The sequence below is a fragment of the Arachis hypogaea genome, chromosome 6, assembly GCF_003086295.3.
Source record: "Arachis hypogaea cultivar Tifrunner chromosome 6, arahy.Tifrunner.gnm2.J5K5, whole genome shotgun sequence".
NCBI lineage: Eukaryota > Viridiplantae > Streptophyta > Magnoliopsida > Fabales > Fabaceae > Arachis > Arachis hypogaea.
The window spans coordinates 76,110,897-76,132,118 of NC_092041.1; the positions used below are offsets into that span (position 1 = coordinate 76,110,897).

Genomic DNA, 21,222 nt, shown 5'->3' on the forward strand with positions numbered 1-21,222 from the left:
CATACTCTTTTTGCCTTGGATCACAACTTTATTTCTTTCTTTTTCTCTCTTTTTTTTCTTTTTTTTCGTTTTCTTTTCTCCCCCTTTTTTTCGTTTTTCTCCTTCTCTTTTTTTTGTATTCACTGCTTTTTCTTGCTTCAAGAATCATTTTTATGATTTTTCAGATTCTCAGTAACATGTCTCCTTTTTTATCATTCTTTCAAGAGCCAACATTCATGAACAACAAATTCAAAAGACATATGCACTGTTTAAGCATACATTCAGAAAACAAAAGTATTGCCACCACATCAAAATAATTAATCCATTATAAAATTCAAAATTCATGCAATTCTTCTCTTTTTCAATTAAGAACATTTTTCATTCAAGAAAGGTGATGGATTCATAGGACATTCATAACTTTAAGGCATAGACACTAAGACACTAATGATCACAAGACACAAACATAGATAAACATAAGCATGATTTTTTCGAAAAACAGAAAAATAAAGAACAAAGAAATTAAAGAACGGGTCCACCTTAGTGATGGCGGCTTGTTCTTCCTCTTGAAGATCTTATGGAGTGCTTGAGCTCCTCAATGTTTCTTCCTTGTTTTTGTTGCTCCTCTCTCATGATTCTTTGATCTTCTCTAATTTCATGGAGGAGAATGGAATGTTCTTGGTGCTCCACCCTTAGTTGTCCCATGTTGGAACTCAATTCTCCTAGGGAGGTGTTCAGTTGCTCCTAATAGTTTCGTGGAGGAAAGTGCATCCCTTAAGGTATCTCGGGGATTTGATGATGAGAAGGGTCTCTTGTTTGCTCCATCCTCTTCTTAGTGATGGACTTGTCCTCATCAATGGGGATGTCTCCCTCTATGTCAACTCCAACAGAATAATAGAGGTGACAAATAAGATGGGGAAAGGCTAACCTTGCCAAGGTAGAGGACTTGTCCGCCACCTTATAAAGTTCTTGAGCTATAACCTCATGAACTTCTACCTCTTCTCCAATCATGATGCTATGAATCATGATGGCCCGGTCTATAGTAACTTCGGACCGGTTGCTAGTGGGAATGATTTAGCGTTGGATAAACTCCAACCATCCCTTAACCACAGGCTTGAGGTCATGCCTTCTCAGTTGAACCGGCTTCCCTCTTGAATCTCTCTTCCATTGGGCGCCCTCTTCACAAATGACTGTGAGGACTTGGTCCAACCTTTGATCAAAGTTGACCCTTCTAGTGTAAGGATGTTCATCTCCTTGCATCATGGGCAAGTTGAATGCCAACCTTACATTTTCCGGACTAAAATCCAAGTATTTCCCCCGAACCATTGTAAGCCAATTCTTTGGGTCCGGGTTCACACTTTGATCATGGTTCTTGGTGATCCATGCATTGGCATAGAACTCTTGAACCATTAAGATTCCGACTTGTTGAATGGGGTTGGTAAGAACTTCCCAACCTCTTCTTCGGATCTCATGTCGGATCTCCGGATATTCACTCTTTTTCAGTTTGAAAGGGACCTCGAGGATCACCATCTTCAAGGCCACAACTTCATAGAAGTGGTCTTGATGCACCCTTGAGATGAATCTCTCCATCTCCCATGACTCGGAGGTGAAAGCTTTTGCCTTCCCTTTCCTCTTTCTAGAGGTTTCTCCGGCCTTGGATGCCATAAATGGTTATGGAAAAACAAAAAGCAATGCTTTTACCACACCAAACTTAAAAGGTTTGCTCGTCCTCGAGCAAAAGAGAAAAGAAGAGAGTAGAAGAAGAAGAAATAAAGGAGATGGAAATGGCTTTGTGGTTCGGCCAAAGGGGAAGAAGTAGTGTTTAGGTTGTGTGAAAATGAAGGAGTGAAGATGGGTTTATATAGGGGTGGGGAGAGGGGTAGGGTTCGGCTATGGGAGGGTGGGTTTGGGTGGGAAAGTGGTTTGAATTTGAATGGTGAGGTAGGTGGGGTTTTATGAAGGATGGATGTGAGTGGTGAAGAAAAAGATGGGATTTGATAGGTGAGGGTTTTTTTTTTTGGGGAAGAGGTGTTGAGGTGATTGGTGAATGGGTGAAGAAGAAGAGAGGGGGTGGTGGGGTAGGTGGGGATCCTATGGGGTCCACAGATCCTGAGGTGTCAAGGAAAAGTCATCCCTGCACCAAGTGGCGAGCAAAATTGCTCTATGTGCCAATTCTGGCGTTAAACGCCGAGCTAGTGCCCATTTCTGGCGTTTAACGCCAAGTTCTTCCCCTTTTCTGGCGTTCAACGCCAGTCTGGTGCCCCTTTCTGGCGTTAAACACCCAGAATGGTGCCAGACTGGGCGTTAAATGCCCATCTGCTAGCCTTACTGGCGTTTAAACGCCAGCAAGCTCTCCTCCAGGGTGTGCTATTTTTCTTTCTGTTTTTCTTTTTATTTTTGCTTTTTCAATTGATTTTGTGACTTCTCATGATCATCAACCTACAGAAAACATAAAATAACAAAGGAAAATAGATAAAATATAACATTGAGTTGCCTCCCAACAAGCGCTTTTTTAATGTCAATAGCTTGACAGTGGGCTCTCATGGAGCCTCAAATATGCTCAGAGCAATGTTGGAACCTCCCAACACCAAACTTAGAGTTTGAATGTGGGGGTTCAACACCAAACTTAGAATTTAGTTGTGGCCTCCCAATACCAAACTTAGAGTTTGACTGTGGGGGCTCTATTTGACTCTGTTTTGAGAGAAGCTCTTCATGCTTCCTCTCCATGGTTACAGAGGAATATCCTTGAGCCTTAAACACAAAGGATTCTTCATTCACTTGAATGATCAATTCTCTTCTGTCCACATCAATCACAGCCTTTGCTGTGGCTAGGAAGGGTCTGCCAAGGATGATGGATTCATCCAGGCACTTCCCAGTCTCTAGGACTATGAAATCAGCAGGGATGTAATGGTCTTCAACTTTTACCAGAACATCCTCTACAAGTCCATAAGCTTGTTTTCTTGAATTGTCTGCCATCTTTAGTGAGATTTTTGTAGCTTGCACCTCAAAGATCCCTAGCTTCTCCATTATAGAGAGAGGCATGAGGTTTACACTTGACCCTAGGTCACACAAGGCCTTCTTGAAGGTCATGGTGCCTATGGCACAAGGTATTGAGAACTTCCCAGGATCCTGTCTCTTTTGAGGTAATCTCTGCCTAGACAAGTCATCCAATTCTTTGGTGAGCAAAGGGGGTTCATCCTCCCAAGTCTCATTACCAAATAACTTGTCATTTAGCTTCATGATTGCTCCAAGGTATTTAGCAACTTGCTCTTCAGTGACATACTCATCCTCTTCAGAGGAAGAATACTCATCAGAGCTCATGAATGGCAGAAGTAAATCCAATGGAATCTCTATGGTCTCAGTGGGAGCCTCAGATTCCCATGGTTCCTCATTAGGGAACTCATTGGAGGCCAGTGGACGTCCATTGAGGTCTCCCTCAGTGGCATTCACTGCCACTCCATCCTCTCCAAATTCGGCCATGTTGATGGCTTTGCACTCTCCTTTTGGATTTTCTTCTGTATTGCTTGGAAGAGTACTAGGAGGGAGTTCAGTAATTTTCTTGCTTAGCTGACCCACTTGTGCCTCCAGGTTTCTAATGGAGGACCTTGTTTCAGTCATGAAACTTTGAGTGGTTTTGATTAGATCAGAGACCATGGTTGCTAAGTCAGAAGTGTTTTGCTTAGAACTCTCTGTCTGTTGCTGAGAAGATGATGGAAAAGGCTTGCCATTGCTAAACCTGTTTCTTCCACCATTATTGTTGTTGAAACCTTTTTGAGGTCTCTGTTGATCCTTCCATGAGAGATTTGGATGAATTTTCCATGAAGGATTATAGGTGTTTCCATAGGGTTCTCCCATGTAATTCACCTCTTCCATTGAAGGGTTCTCAGGATCATAAGCTTCTTCTTCAGATGAAGTTTCCTTAGTACTGCCTGGTGCATTTTGCATTCCAGACAGACTTTGAGAAATTATATTGACTTGCTGGGTCAATATTTTGTTCTGAGCCAATATGGCATTCAGAGTATCAATCTCAAGAACTCCTTTCTTCTGATTCGTCCCATTGTTCACAGGATTCCTTTCAGAAGTGTACATGAATTGGTTATTTGCAACCATTTCAATCAGCTCTTGAGCTTCTGTAGGCATCTTCTTCAGATGAAGAGATCCTCCAGCAGAGCTATCCAAAGACATCTTGGACAGTTCAGACAGACCATCATAGAAAATACCTATGATGCTCCATTCAGAAAGCATGTCAGAGGGACACTTTCTAATTAATTGTTTGTATCTTTCCCAAGCTTCATAGAGGGATTCTCCTTCCTTCTGTCTGAAGGTTTGGACTTCCACTCTAAGCTTACTCAATTTTTGAGGTGGGAAGAACTTTGCCAAGAAGGCATTGACTAGCTTTTCCCAAGAGTTCAGGCTTTCTTTAGGTTGTGAGTCCAACCATGTCCTAGCTCTGTCTCTTACAGCAAAAGGGAATAGCATAAGTCTGTAGACCTCAGGGTCAACCCCATTAGTCTTAACAGTATCACAGATTTGCAAGAATTCAGCTAAAAACTGATGGGGATCTTCCAATGGAAGTCCATGGAACGTGCAATTTTGTTGCATTAGAGAAACTAATTGAGGCTTAAGCTCAAAGTTGTTTGCTCCAATGGCAGGGATAGAGATGCTTCTCCCATAGAAGTCGGGAGTAGGTGTAGTAAAGTCACCCAGCATCTTTCTTGCATTGTTGGCATTGTTGTTATTTTTGGCTACCATGGGTTCTTCTTCTTTGAAGATTTCTGTAAGGTCCTCTACAGAGAATTGTGCCTTAGCTTCTCTTAGCTTTCACTTCAAGGTCCTTTCAGGTTCAGGGTCAGCCTCAATAAGAATGCTTTTGTCTTTGCTCCTGCTCATATGAAAGAAAAGAAAACAAGGAAATATGGAATCCTCTACGTCACAGTATAGAGATTCCTTGAGGTGTCAGAAGAAAAGAAAAATAGAAGGAAGAGGTAGAAAATTCGAACTTATCAAGAAAGATGGAGTTCGAATTGTGCATTACGGAATAGTGTTAGTCCATAAATAGAAGGATGTGAGAAGAGGGGAAGAAATTTTCGAAAACATTAAAAAGATTTTAAAAACATTTTGAAAAAAAACTTTAATTGATTTTTGAAAACCAAGAATGGAAAAGAAATCAAGTGATTTTTTAAAAAGATTTTGAAATTAGAAAATAAAAAAGATATGATTGAAAACTATTTTGAAAAATATGTGATTAAAAATATATGATTGGTTTTTTATAAAAAATGTGATTGAGAAGATATGATTTGAAAAACATTTAAAAAAAAATATTTGATTTTGAAAATTAATAACTTGGCTAACAAGAAAAGATATGATTCAAACATTAAACCTTTCTCAACAGAAAAGGCAACAAACTTGAAATGTTGAATCAAATCATTAATTGATAGCAAGTATTTTTGAAAATGGAAAGAAATTGATTTTGAAAAAGATTTGATTGAAAAGATTTGATTTGAAAAAGATTTGATTTTGAAAAGATTTTGAAAACTTGAAAAAAATTTGATTTGAAAACAAAATCTTCCCTCTTGTACCATCCTGGCGTTAAACGCCCAGAATGGTGCACATTCTGGCGTTTAACGCCCAAACCACTACCCTTTTGGGCGTTAAACACCCAGCCAGGCACCCTGGCTGGCGTTTAAACGCAAGTTTGCCTTCCTTACTGGGCGTTTTGAACGCCCAGCTTTTTCTGTGTAATTCCTCTGCTGTATGTTCTGAATCTTCAATTCTCTGCATTATTGACTTGAAAAGACACAAATTAAAAATATTTTTGGATTTTTGATAATGAGGAATAATCAAAATACAACTAAGATCAAATAGACAATGCATGTAAGACACCAAACTTAGCAGTTTGTATATTACTGACACTTAACAAAATGAAAATGCATATGAGAAACACAAAACACTCAAGTCAAGAGAATTTAAAGATCAGAGCAATGAAATCATCAAGAACATCCTGAAGATCACTTAAGACACATGAATGAATGCAAGAAGAACAGAAACATGCAATTGACACCAAACTTAAAATGAGACTCTAGACTCAAACAAGAAATATTTTTGGATTTTTTTTTTTGGATTTTTCGAAAATTAAGTGGAAAAAGAAAATAAAGGTATCAAAATTCTTAATGAGAATTCCAGGAATCATGCAATGTTAGTCTAAAGCTTCAGTCTAAAGAAATTAGACATGGCTGAACAAGCTTCAGCAGGACATTGCATTCAAGAGCTAAATTGATGAAGATCAATCAGCTTTGGTGATGATAAGAACATCACCTTGAAACACTAGAATTCATTCTTAAGAACTCTGAAGAAAAATACCTAATCTAAGCAACAAGATGAACCGTCAGTTGTCCATACTCAAACAATCCCCGGCAACGGCGCCAAAAACTTGGTGCAGTTGCCGGATCAAAAATTTGGCACTAATGTTACCGAACCAAAAGCTTGCCAAAAACTCGAACAATCCCCGGCAACGGCACCAAAAACTTGGTGGATGAAATTGTGATCATCAATGGCGCCATCAACATGGTACGCTCAATTGCAATCTCAACTCTCTATCATAACTTTGCACTACTAACCAGCAAGTGTACTGGGTCGTCCAAGTAATAAACCTTACGCGAGTAAGGGTCGATCCCACAGACATTGTTGGTATGAAACAAGCTATTGTCACCTTGTAAATCTTAGTCAGGCAAACTCAAATGGTTATGGATGATGTATGAATAAAACATAAAGATAAAGATAGAGATACTTATGCAATTCATTGGTGGGAATTTCAGATAAGCGTATGGAGATGCTGTGCTCCTTCCGTCTCTCTGCTTTCCTACTGTCTTCATCCAATCCTTCTTACTCCTTTCCATGGCAAGCTGTATGTAGGGTTTCACCGTTGTCAGTGGCTACCTCCCATCCTCTCAGTGAAAATGTTCTACGCACCCTGTCACGGCACGGCTAATCATCTGTCGGTTCTCAATCAGGTTGGAATAGAATCCAGTGATTCTTTTGCGTCTGTCACTAACGCCCAGCCTTCAGGAGTTTGAAGCTCGTCACAATCATTCAATCATTGAATCCTACTCAGAATACCACAGACAAGGTTTAGACTTTCCGGATTCTCTTGAATGCAGCCATCAATTCTAGCTTATACCACGAAGATTCCGGTTAAAGAATCCAAGAGATATCCACCCAATCTAAGGTAGAACGGAGGTGATTGACAGTCACACGTTCATAGGTGAGAATGATGATGAGTGTCACGGATCATCACATTCATCAAGTTGAAGAACAAGTGATATCTTAGAACAAGAATAAGTTGAATTGAATAGAAAAACAATAGTAATTGCATTAATACTCGAGGTACAGCAGAGCTCCACACCTTAATCTATGGTGTGTAGAAACTCCACCGTTGAAAATACATAAGAACAAGGTCTAGGCATGGCCATGAGGCCAGCCTCCCAATGATGTAAGATAGCATAAGAATAAAGATAGCTACCAAGATGATCCTAAGATCGAAAATGATCCAAAGATGAAAATACAATAGCAAAAGGTCCTACTTATAGAGAACTAGTAGCCTAAGGTTTACAAAGATGAGTAAATGACATAAAAATCCACATCCGGGCCCACTTGGTGTGTGCTTGGGCTGAGCATTGAAGCATTTTCGTGTAGAGACTTCTCTTGGAGTTAAACGCCAGCTTTTGAGCCAGTTTGGGCGTTTAACTCCCATTCTTGTGCCAGTTCCGGCGTTTAACACCGGGCAGTTTTGAGCTGATTTGAAACGCCGGTTTGGGCCATCAAATCTTGGGCAAAGTATGGACTATTATATATTGCTGGAAAGCCCAGGATGTCTACTTTCCAACGCCGTTAAGAGCGCGCCAATTGGACTTCTGCAGCTCTGGAAAATCGACTTTGAGTGTAGGGAGGTCAGAATCCAACAGCATCTGCAGTCCTTTTTAGTCTCTGAATCAGATTTTTGCTCAGGTCCCTCAATTTCAGCCAGAAAATACCTGAAATCACAGAAAAATACACAAACTCATAGTAAAGTCCAGAAAAGTGAATTTTAACTAAAAACTAATAAAAATATACTAAAAACTAACTAAAGCATACTAAAAACATACTAAAAATAATGCCAAAAAGCGTATAAATTATCCGCTCATCAATGGGATTACTCCTACTTCAAGGAATTCATTGGACTCCTCAATTAGAGGATCTTTGCACATGAAGACAACTGAAGAAGCCTTGAAATTAATTGAGATAGTGACCAACAATCAATATTTATATTCCTCTGAAGGAACCATAAAGATAGGAGTCATAGAACCAACAATGACAAGCAATTTGAGGAAGCCATGGAGGAAGCCCATCACAAGGAAGCACACGTCCTTGCCTCTCCAATATCCACTCCAAAGGAGAAAGCTCCATAGAAGGCAAAAGTGCAAGAATACAAGCCTAAAATTCTTTTCCCTCAAAGGGTACAAAAGAAGACTAAGGACAAGTAATTCTCTAAGTTCTTGGAAGTTTTTAGAAAGCTGCAAATCAATATTCTTCTTTTTGAAGCCTTGGAACAAATGCCATTGTATGCTAAATTTATGAAAGAATTAATGGCAAAGAAGAGATATTGGAAAGAGGATGAAACAATAGTTCTTACAAAAGAATGAAGTTCCATAATACAAAAGAATTTGCCCTAAAATTTAAAATATTCTGGGAGGTTTTTCATACCTTACACAATTGGTGAAATCACTATTGAAAGAGCTCTCTGTGACTTGGGAGTAGCATTAATTTAATGTTTCTTTCTAATGAAAAAGATGCATATTGAGGAGATAAAACCCACAAGAATCTCACTCCAACTTGTTGAAGTGAGAAATTGTTATTATTGACATGAATGAGGACAAAAATGCTTTCAAAATCTTGAGGAGGCCATTCCTTGCCACTGTTGAGAATTCATTGATGTGCAAAAAGGGAAGCTCACTCTAAAAGTTCATGATGAGCACATTGTGTTCAATGTATTCAAGGCTATGCAACATCTTAGTGACTTAGAGAATTATACGAAGATTGACTTAATTGACCCTTTGGTGAAAGAGACTTTAGAAGAGAAGGAACTCAACACTTCTCTAGAGCCCCCTTAAGAAAGCCACATGAGTGAAGAAGAAAAGTGCCCAGCACTACAAGATGAAGCAATTTTGGTCCCTGAAAAGAAGGAGGAGTCACCCAAGCTTGAATTGAATTCCCTGCCTTCAACCCTCAAATATGCATTTCTTGGTGATGATAATAGTTTTTCAGTAATCATAAGTTCTTCTTTGAGTATATATGAGGAAGCCGAATTGCTTAAAGTACTGAGAGCCCATAAAACTGCCCTTGGATGGACCATCAAAGATCTTAAGGGAATAAGTCCAGGAGTGTGCATGCACAAAATCCATCTTGAAGATAATTCGAAACTGGTTGTGTAAGTACAATAGAGGCCCAACCCAATGATAAAAGAGGTGGTTCAAAAGGAAGTGATGAAGTTGTGGGAAGCGAGAATTATTTATCCAATTTCTTATAGCCCTTGGGTGAGTCCAATGCAAGTTGTTCCCAAGAAAGGCGGAGTCACAGTGGTCACCAATGAAAAGAATGAACTCATTCCTATAAGAACTATCATTGGATGGAGAATGTGCATTAACTATAGAAAGCTCAACACTACCACCAGGAAAGATCACTTTCCCTTGCCATTTATTAAATACTTGAGAGATTGGTTGGACATGCATTCTATTATTTTTTGCATGGCTATTTGGGGTACAATCAAATAGTAGTGGACCCTGTGGATCAAAAGAAAATGACATTCACTTGCCCGTTTGGTGTCTTTGCTTACCGCCATATGTCTTTTGGACTATGCAATGCTCTTGCCACTTTTAAAAGTGCATGCTTTCTATTTTTTTCTAACATGGTTGAAATATTCTTTGAGGTATTCATGGATGACCATTTAGCTTTGCTTTTGAGAAGGTGTTAAGAGACAAACCTTGTTTTAAATTCAAAAAAATTCCATTTAATGGTTACTGAAGGTATTGTCCTTAGCCACCAAATCTCAAACAAAGGTATAGAGGTTGATAAAGCAAAGGTGGAGGTAATTGAGAAATTACCACCTCCAGTGAGTGTAAAAGCAATAATGAGTTTCTTAGGACGTGTTAGTTTTTATAGAAGGTTTATAAAAGACTTTTCCAAAATTGCAAAACCATTAAGCAATGTTTTGGTCACTGATGTTCTCTTTATTTTTGATAATGATTGCTTGCATGCCTTTAAAACCCTTAGAGCTAAACTTGTGTCTACACTCATTATTGCTTTACCAACTTGGACTTTGCTTTTTGAACTTATGTGTGATGCAAGTAATTTTGTAATAGATGCAATTTTAGGCTAGAGACAAGACAAGGTTTGCATATCATCTACTATACGAGCCATGTCTTTAATGATGCTCAAAAGAATTTTACCATAACAAAGAATGAATTATTAGTAGTCATTTTTTGCTTTTGATAAGTTTAGATCCTATTTAATTAGTTCAAAAGTAATTGCCTACACTGATCACTATGCTCTTAAGTATCTTATGACCAAATAGGATGCTAAACCAAGGTCATAAGATGAGTCCTTCTCTTGTAAGAATTTGACATTGAAATTAGAAACCAGAAAGGTTCTAAAAAATAAGTAGCTAACCATCTCTCAAGAATTGAACCTATGGAACTCCCTGCGGAACAAATCTCTGTGAATAAAGGTTTTCCTGATGAGAAACTTCTTACCATACACAAGGCACCATGGTTTACAGATATGAAAAACTACAAAGCCAGAAAGATCATTCCAAAGGAATTCAATTGGCACCAAAGGAAGAAGCTACAATATGATACTTATTACTTCTTATGGGATGATCCATATTTGTTTAAATGGTTCTCATATGGTATAATCTAAAGATGCACCCCGATGAAGAAACTAAAGAGGTCTTGTGGCATCGTCATGGTTCTGAATATGGTGGCAACTTTGGTGGAGATAGAACTGCCACAAAAGTTCTTCAATATGGCCTATATTGGCCAACCATCTTCAAGGATGCAAGAGAATTTGTTAAAAAAGTGTGATCACTGTCGAAGAACAAGGACCCTCTCCAAGAAAAATGAAATGCCACAAAACTTTATTCTGGAGGTGGAATTCTTTGATGTATGGAGGATTGACTTCATGGGACTTTTTTCATCCTCATACTCAAATGATTACATCTTAGTGGTTATAGATTATGTGTCTAAATAGGTGGAAGCAATGCCATTACCACCAATAATGCTCAAGTGGTGCTTCATTTCCTCAAGAAGAATATTTTCAACAGGTTCAAAGTTCTAAGAACCTTTATCAGTGATGGAGGAAGTCACTTTTGCAATAAACAGTTAGAAGCTTTTCTCTACAAGTGTGGGGTCAAGCACAAGGTGGCTACTCCATATCACCCCCAGACAAGTGGCCAAGTGGAGGTCTCAAATAGAGAGCTTAAGAGAATCTTAGAGAATACTGTGGAGACTTCAAGAAAGGACTAGGTCAAGAAGTTAGATGATGCTCTCTAGGCATACAGAAAAGCCTTTGAAACCCCCATTGGCATGTCACCTTACCATCTTATTTATAGGAAATCTTGTCACTTGCCGATGGAATTATAGCGTAAAGCATACTGGGCCACTAAGTTCTTTAATGTTGATGTTAAAGTTATGGGTGAAAAGAGGCTACTTCAACTCAATGAGCTTGATGAGTTTAGAGTTGATGCATTGATGAGCGGATAATTTATACGCTTTTTGGCATTGTTTTCATATAGTTTTTAGTATGTTTTATTCACTTTTTAGTATATTTTTATTAGTTTTTAAGCAAAATTTACATTTTTGGACTTTACTATGAGTTTGTGTGTTTTTCTGTGATTTCAGGTATTTTCTGGCTGAAATTGAGGGACGTGAGCAAAAATCTGAATCAGAGGCGGACAAAGGACTGCTGATGCTGTTGGATTCTGACCTCCCTGCACTCAAAATGGAATTTTTAGAGCTACAGAAACCCAAATGGCGTGCTCTCAATTGCGCTAAAAGGTAGATATTTAGGGCTTTTCAGCAATACATAATAGCTCATACTTTGCCTGAGTTTAGACGATGCAAACTGGCGTTCAACGCCAGCTTTCTGCCCTATTCTAGCGTTAAATGCCAGAAACAAGTTGCAAGCTAGAGTCAAACGCCAGAAACAAGTTACAAACTGGTGTTCAACTCCAAGGAAGACCTCTACATGTGAAAGCTTCAATGCCTAGCCCAAGCACACACCAAGTGGGCCCAAAAGTGGATTTCTGCATCATTTACTTATTTTTGTAACCCTAGTAACTAGTTTAGTATAAATAGAACTTTTTACTATTGTACTCACATCTTTGGACGAGCTTTTGGAACATCTTTGATTATTGTTAGTCCTTAGAAATTGGGGGCTGGCCTCACGGCCATGCCTACCTTATTTTCACTTATGTATTTTCAACGGTGGAGTTTCTACACACCATAGATTAAGGTGTGGAGCTTTGCTGTTCCTCGAGTATTAATGCAAAGTACTATTGTTCTTCTATTCAATTCATGCTTATTCCTATTCTAAGATATTCAGTCGCACACAAGAACATGATGAATGTGATGATTATGTGACACTCATCACCATTCTCACTTATGAACGCATGATTGACAACCACTTCCATTCTACATGAAAACAAGCTTGAAGGTATATCTCTTGGGTTTCTAATCAATGATTCACATCGACTCCCCTCTGACAATGGGGCATCTGAATCTGAGATTGGAACCTCTGTGGTATAGGCTAGAATCCATTGGTAGCATTCCTGAGATCTAGAAAGTCTAAACCTTGTCTGTGGTATTCCGAGTAGGATCTGGGATGGGATGACTGTGACGAGCTTCAAACTCGCAACTGTAGGGTGTGGTGACAGACGTAAAAGGATAGTAAATCCTATTCATACATGATCGAGAACCAACAGCTGATTAGCCATACAATATCGGTGCATGGTATTTATCATCCGAGTCGAGCAATCTAACAGTTGATTAGCCGTATAGAAATCGTAGAGGACCATTTTCACTGAGAGGACGGGAAGTAGCCATTGACAATAGTGACACACAGCATACAGCTTGCCATAGAAAGGAGTATGAAGGATTGGATGAAGGCAGTAGGAAAGCAGAGATCCAGAAGGAACAACGCATCTCCATACGCTTATCTGAAATTCACACCAATAAATTACATAAGTATCTCTAACTTTATTTTATGTTTATTTATCTTTTAATTATCAAAACTCCATAACCATTTGAATCCGCCTGACTGAGATTTACAAGGTGACCATAGCTTGCTTCAAGCCGACAATCTCCGTGGGATCGACCCTTACTCATGTAAGGTTTATTACTTGGACGACCCAGTGCACTTGCTGGTTAGTCATTCGAAGTTGTGAAAAAGAGTTGAGATTACAATTGTGCATACGAAGTTGTTGGCGCCATTGAGATCACAATTTCGTGTACCAAGTTTTTGGTGCTGTTGCCGGGGATTGTTCGAGTTTGGACAACTGACGCTTTATCTTGTTGCTCACAATAGGTAATTTTCTTCCTTTTTTCAACCGTTATTTTATTTTCAAAAAGTTTTCAAAAATATTTCAAAATTTTTTCTTCTTTTTCGTTCTTTTCAAAATAATTTTCGAAAAAAAATAAAAAAATTATAAAATCATAAAACAAAAAATATTTTGTGTTTCTTGTTTGAGTCTAGTGTTAAATTTTAAGTTTGGTATCAATTGCATCCTTTTAATTTTCAAAAAATTTTTTTTTCGAAAACTCATGCATGTTGATCTTCATGATCTTCAAGTTGTTCTTGATAAGTCTTCTTGTTTGATCTTCATATTTTCTTGTTTTGTGTCTTTTGTTGTTTTTCATATGCATTTTTGAATTCTTAGTGTCTAAATATTAAAAATTTCTAAGTTTGGTGTCTTGCATGTTTTTCTTTTCTTGAAAATTTTTCAAAAATAAGTCTTGATGTTCATCTTGATCTTCAAAGTGTTCTTGGTGTTCATCTTGACATTCATAGTGTTCTTGCATGCATCATTTGTTTTAGTCCAAAATTTTTATGTGTTGAGTCATATTTGTGTTTTTCTCTCTCCTCATTAAAAATTAAAAAAAATAAAAAAATATATTTTCCTTATTTTACTCATAATTTTTGAAATCTTTGGGTTGACTTAGTCAAAAAAATTTAAAATAAGTTGTTTCTTGTTAGTCAAGTCAAGATTTCAATTTTAAAAATCTTATCTTTTTAAAATCTTTTCAAAAATAAATCTTTTTCATTTTTCTTTTATATTTTTGAAAATTTAAAAAAAATTTCAAAATCTTTTTCTTATCTTTATTTCATAATTTTCGAAAACTTTACTAACAATTAACGTGATTGATTCAAAAATTTGAAGTTTGTTACTTTCTTGTTAAGAAAGGTTCAATCTTTAAATTCTAGAATCATATCTATTAGTTTCTTGTTAGTCAAGTAATCAATTTTAATTTTAAAAATCAAACCTTTTTAATTTCCTTTTCAAATCTTTTTCAAAATAAATTTCAACCATATCTTTTTAATCATATCTTTTTCAAATCATATCTTTTTCAAAATCAATTTCAAAATCTCTTCTAACTTCTTATCTTTTCAAAATTGATTTTCAAATCTTTTTCAACTAACTAATTGACTTTTTGTTTGTTTTACTATTTTCTATCTTTTTCAAAAATACCTAACTACTTTTCTCTCTCTAATTTTTGAAAATTCCTCACCCTTTTTCAAAACTCTTTTTAATTAACTAATTGTTTCAAATTTTAATTTTAATTTAAGTTCTTCTCTTAAATTTTCAAATTCTAACTTAAAATTAAAATAAAAACAAAAATAATTTTCTTTTCTCTTAATTAAAATTCGAATTTTCTCCTCTCTCTCATCTCTTTCTATTTATTTATTTATTTACTAACACTTTTCTTCATCTTAAAATTTGAACCCTCTCTTCCTTTCTGTGTTAAAATTTTTTTCTTCTCCTTCTTTTATTCTTTTCTTCTTCTACTCACATAAAGGAATCTCTATACTGTGACATAGAGGATTCCTCTTCTTTTTCATATGAGCAGGAGCAAGGACAAGAACATTCTTGTTGAAGCTGACCCTGAACCTGAAAGGACTCTAAGGAGGAAGCTAAGGGAAGCTAAAACACAACCCTCTGGAGAGGACCTAACAGAAACTTTCGAAAAAGAAGAAGACATGGCAGCCGAAAATAACAACAATGCCAACAATGCAAGGAAGATGCTTGGTGACTTTACTGCACCAAATTCCAACCTCCATGGAAGAAGCATCTCAATCCCTGCCATTGGAGCAAACAACTTTGAGTTAAAGCCTCAATTAGTTTCTCTGATGCAACAGAATTGCAAGTTTTATGGACTTCCATCAGAAGATCATTTTCAGTTCTTAACTGAATTCTTGCATATTTGTGATACTGTTAAGACCAATGGGGTTGATCCCGAGGTCTACAAGCTTATGCTTTTCCCTTTTGCTGTAAAAGATAGAGCTAGAATATGGTTGGACTCTCAACCTAAAGATAGCCTGAACTCTTGGGATTAACTGGTCACGGCTTTCTTAGCCAAGTTCTTTCCTCCTCAAAAGCTAACCAAGCTTAGAGTGGATGTTTAAACCTTCAGGCAAAAAAAAGGTGAATCCCTCTATGAAGCTTGGGAAAGATACAAGCAACTGACTAAAAAATGTCCTTTTGACATGCTCTGAGAATAGACCATCCTGGATATATTCTATGATGGTCTGTCTGAATTGTCTAAGATGTCATTCGACCATTCTATAGGTGGATATATTCACCTAAAGAAAACGCCTGCAGAAGCTCAGGAACTCATTAAAATGGTTGCAAATAACGAGTTCATGTACACCTCTGAAAGGAATCCTATGAGTAATGGGACGCCTCAAAGGAAGGGAGTTCTTGAAATTGATACTCTGAATGCCATATTGGCTCAAAACAAAATGTTGACTCAGCAAGTCAATATGATTTCTCAGAGTCTGAATGGTTTGCAAAATGCATCCAACAGTACTAAAGAGGCATCTTCTGAAGAAGAAGCTTATGATCTTGAGAACCCTGCAATGGCAGAGGTGAATTACATGGGAGAAGCCTATGAAAACACCTATAATCCCTCATGGAGAAATCATCCAAATTTCTCATGGAAGGATCAACAAAAGCCTCAACAAGGCTTTAATAATGGTGGAAGAAACAGGTTTAGCAATACCAAGCCTTTTCCATCATCCTCTCAGCAACAGACAGAGAATTTTGAGCAGAGCCCCTCTAGCTTAGCAAACATAGTCTATGATCTATCTAAGGCCACTCTCAGTTTCATGAATGAGGCACGTTCCTCTATCAAAAATTTGGAGGCACAAGTGAGCCAGCTGAATAAAAGAGTCACTGAAACTTCTCCTAGTACTCTCCCAAGCAATACAGAAGAGAATTCAAAAAGAGAGTGCAAGGCCAAAACCTTACTTGGTGTGGCCGAACCTAAAGAGGAGGAGGAGGACGTGAATCCCAGTGAGGAAGACCTCATAGGATGTCTTCTGGACAAAAAGGGGTTCCCATTTGAGGAACCTAAGGAATCTGAGACTCATCCAGAGACCATAGAGATTCCATTGAACCTGATGGTTTCAGTGGCTAAGAGAAGGGGGGTTGAATCTTAGCCCCTTTTTTTGCTTGATTACACTTTCTGGCCTTTGAGGAGACTTTTTTGTTTTTGTCTCGTCCCTAGCCACGAGACTTTTTACTTTTGTCTCGTCACTTGGCACGAGACATTTTTGATTTTAGCTCTTCTGCAACAGAAACAGAAATGGAGAAGTAGAGAGAGAAGATTACACCCAGATATATCCTGGTTCAGCTGCTAAGTGTAATGCAGCCTACATCCAGTCTCCATCACAACAATGATGGAATTTCACTATAATCATCCAGATTACAAATTGTAAAGTGCTAACCCAACTTACAAGGGGATTCCCACAGAATCATGAAACACAACATAGATGAACAAAGGAACTCTAAGACATCTATGGCTTTTTCTTTTAATTTTGCACTCTCTGCCTTTTTCCGCTCTATGGCTTTTTCATACAAACCTTACTGTTTGCCTTTTTCCATGAGACGCAAGACATGACAAAATTAAATAGAAAAATACTAAACAGAATACATTGAAGGAGAAGAGAAATCTGTTAGCTCAGGTAGTTCTAAGAAATCTGTGCCTCGCACTCTCACACTTTCTCCTTACTTCAACCCATGGTTGTTCTCCCTTTTTATAGAAGAGGGAAGCCTCCACAGTTGAAGCCCAAAAAGCCAAGCCAACTTCTTCTTCTACAAGAACAAAAACCGGTTCGGCCAGAGAGAGAAAAGAGATAACCCATGCAAAATCCAACATGCAATTACCTCTAGTTCTTCCTTGGTCATCATCCTACATCAATCCGAGTGCTCCATCATTGGCTTGCTCTCCAAGATGGATTTCTGGCCCTTGATGCTTCATGATGATGATGGATTCATCTGCTCCAATCTCTGCCTCTTCCATCACTTCGCCACTCTAGCTACTTCCTGTTGTGGTTGAGCAGAATCAGAGACAAGCCATGCCTCCAAAGATCTCCTCCATGCTGGCCGAATCTCCTTCTACCATTTTTGGTATGAAGAAGCCAAGATCTCATCACACAATCTTACTACAAGTGATAAGAATCTCAGCCACTACATTTTTTATATTCTCTCGCCATCATGATGATGGTCTTTAGGCTTGCTTTTCTTTCCTTTTGGTAGCTTAAAGTAGCTTCCATGGTTGCTGTGACATGACCAAGGAAAGAAAGAAATGAGAGAGAAGATAGAGAAAGAAGAAAAGCAATTAAATGAATTAAGCAAATTAATTGAGTAGAAGTTGCTTTTCCTTCCCTGAGAAACGTGTAGACTTAATGCCATCAATCATATCAATGACATTTTCTCTCTCATAGTTCCCATGCATGTATTCATTTTACTTTAATGATATTTGAGTTCGACCACATGCTTGAAATGGGTTCCGTTGAAGGCAAACCTTGCTTTCATTCAAATTTGGTTTCGGACCATCATGCTTGCCTTCATGCAATTTTAATTTTGGACTTGTAACAATGATAATCAAAATTGGCCCAAAGGTATTTCAGCCATGAGATCTGATAGAAGGCATAGGGCAAATGGTAACATTTGCTTTCTTGATGGATTTTTGGATCAAGCATTGGGGCAACTTGCAAAATCTTGGGCTTGAAACAATAATGAGTAAAGCTGGCCCAAGTGACATATCAAACAATTCAGCCATATGGATAAAAGGATTTTATATTAATGCTGAATGGCAACTTTAATTTGGGCTTGCATCAACTTTCCTTTTTATTTTTGGCCCAATATAAAAACCTGCAACACAAAATTATTAATTAACATATGCTTAATGAAAATTAAATTAATAATTTTGTAATTTATTATTTTAATAATGTTTGTTCATCATCAAATTAAATTAGAGTTTTCCAAACTCATCAATCTCCTACTTGATGACAAACATTATTAAAATTGAAATGGGAAGAAATTTAAAGATTGAGTAAAGAGTACTCCCTTTGAACTTTAATTTCTCCCCCTTTCTAAATGTCACATGGCTCCCCCTTAATGTATGCTTATTTTACCAAGGGAAGCACTAACCTGTAACATTTTAATCAAGCCTCAAATAACAACGTTATTTAGCATATTCATTACATGATGCTAAATGCTTGATTTATGAGCAGATTTGAATGATATACAAAACTCATTTGTTATCAATAATTTGATTCTCTGCTCAAACTCACAAAATAATCAATCAAAAAATTATCTTTGAAGAAAGACTTGCTGTTCAAATCATTTAAAAATATTTTCCAACAAATCAGAGCAACATAGTTATGGTAGGAAAAATATTTTTAATCATGGTATGATCATTCCAACCACAACAACTTTCACCATTAAAAAAAAACTAAAGGAACTGCCAAAAATAACTTATTCAGCAAACAAGTTTTCCAAGATGAATCAAGATATTCCTATTCCAATAGCATCAAACATATTCATCAAGATAAATCATTTGCTTCCTCACAAGTGTGCATGTTATCAACCAGGCGGCCACAAATACATCACAGATGCATCACAAGCATTATTTCAACACAATCATCAAGACACATCAAAACACTATTTATAACAAGGATAATCATAAATCCACACGGATTTCATTCCCTGTTTTCATATGATTTCAATTTTTAGACCATTTCTCCCCCTTTTGGCATCAAGGGGCATGCAAAATAATTGAAAACAACATACAAAAGCCAGAATATTTGTTTTTCACCAAAACACAATGGTCCAGTCAGCACACATGCATTTGAGCAAATGACAATCAAAGTTTAACTCAAAATTAATCCACTAACAAAAGTACTCAAACAGAACCAGATCAAAGCATAAAACAGAGCAAAACAGGTCTGCAAAACAGCACAACAAATCAATGAAACATAACAGTTTTAATTCAGCCTGAAACATAACAGTTTCAATTCAGCCTTTTTTTTTTCATCAAGGAGGGACCCTGCAAAAAATGAGGAAAAAACAATGCAGTCCATACTAATTCAAGACAAGTGAAAATATTTCCTAGAATCAAGGGATGAGGGAAGGATAAAGATTTGATTTGACAACTTCCCAAAAGTATAATTTAAAAAAATGAGGAACGGGTCAAAGTGAGGTCAAAGAGATTTGGTGGGGCCCAAAATAATTAACTTCAGTTCAGTCTCCCCCTATATCATGGCCCGTTCAACACATCCTGAAATTTGTCTCCTGCTTTCCTACGAGCAAAACCAAACAGAATTAGAATTTCACAAATTTTCAACAGAACTTAAATCAAACATTCCCAAGCCTTTTCTTAGAGAGCAGAATCTGTCTTCACAGAGGGGTTTTGTAAAAATGTCAGCAAGTTGATCTTCAGATTTTACAAATTGAATATCAATAGTACCCTTTTGCACATGTTCTCTAATAAAATGATATTTGATTTTAATGTGCTTTGTTCTTGAGTGCAAAACAGGATTTTTTGAAATATTTATAGCACTCATGTTATCACAAAATAATGGTATACTATTGATTTTTAATTTGTAATCTTCCAACTGTGTTTTTAACCAAATTAATTGAGAGCAACATGCAGAAGCGGATATGTATTCAGCTTCAGCTGTAGATAGAGCTATTGTGGCTTGTTTTTTGCTTGACCACATGTTGAGTGAGCTTCCAAGGAAGCAACACATGCCGGAGGTGCTCCTTCTATCCACTCTATCTCCCGCATAATCTGCATCACAAAACCCTACTGCACAAAAATCATCAGATTTTGGATACCACAAACCATAATAACATGTTCCCTTAATATATCTAATGATACATTTAACAGCCGAAAGATGGGATTTTTTTGGGTGAGATTGAAATCTTGAACATACACCCACACTTTGAACAATATCCGGTCTAGAGGAGGTAAGATACATTAATGAACCAATCATTCCCCTATACCATGTTTTATCCATATCTTTGCCATTATCATCCTTTTCAAGTTTATTGTTTGGATGCATTGGTGTTCCCATTGGTTTAGAATTTTCTAGGCCAAATTTTTTGATAAGTTCTTTTGCATATTTTCCTTGGTGAATAAAAGTACCACTAGGAGTTTGTTTAATTTGGAGGCCAAGAAAGAAAGTAAGCTCTCCCATTAAACTCATCTCAAACTCACTAGTCATGAGTTTTCCAAACTCTTCACACAAGGACTCATTGGCCGAACCAAACACAATGTCATCCACATAAACTTGAACTAGAAGAATATCATCATTAGATGCTTTAATAAATAAAGTTGTGTCCGTGGTACCCCTTTGAAATTGATTTTCTAATAGGAAGGCACTAAGCCTTTCATACCAAGCTCTTGGAGCTTGCCTAAGGCCATAAAGAGCCTTTAAAAGTTTAAAAACATGATTTGAAAAATCTTTATGTTCAAAACCGGAGGGTTGGGCCACATACACTTCTCTATCAATAAAACCATTAAGGAAAGCACATTTGATATCCATTTGAAACATTTTGAAACCCTTATGGGCAGCATAGGCAAGAAGCAACCTAATTGCTTCCATTCTAGCTACCGGAGCAAAAGACTCATCAAAATCTATTCCCTCTTC

The 21,222-nt window shown here is 37.3% G+C and overlaps 1 non-coding gene across 1 annotated transcript; it reads right to left on the minus strand.

The window, feature by feature from the left end:
• Nucleotides 1–15,666: 15,666 nt before the first annotated feature.
• On the minus strand, nucleotides 15,667–15,770 carry LOC112700385 (small nucleolar RNA R71). Its single transcript, XR_003153290.1, has one exon. It is a non-coding gene; the product is annotated as a small nucleolar RNA R71 (small nucleolar RNA).
• Nucleotides 15,771–21,222: the final 5,452 nt, after the last annotated feature.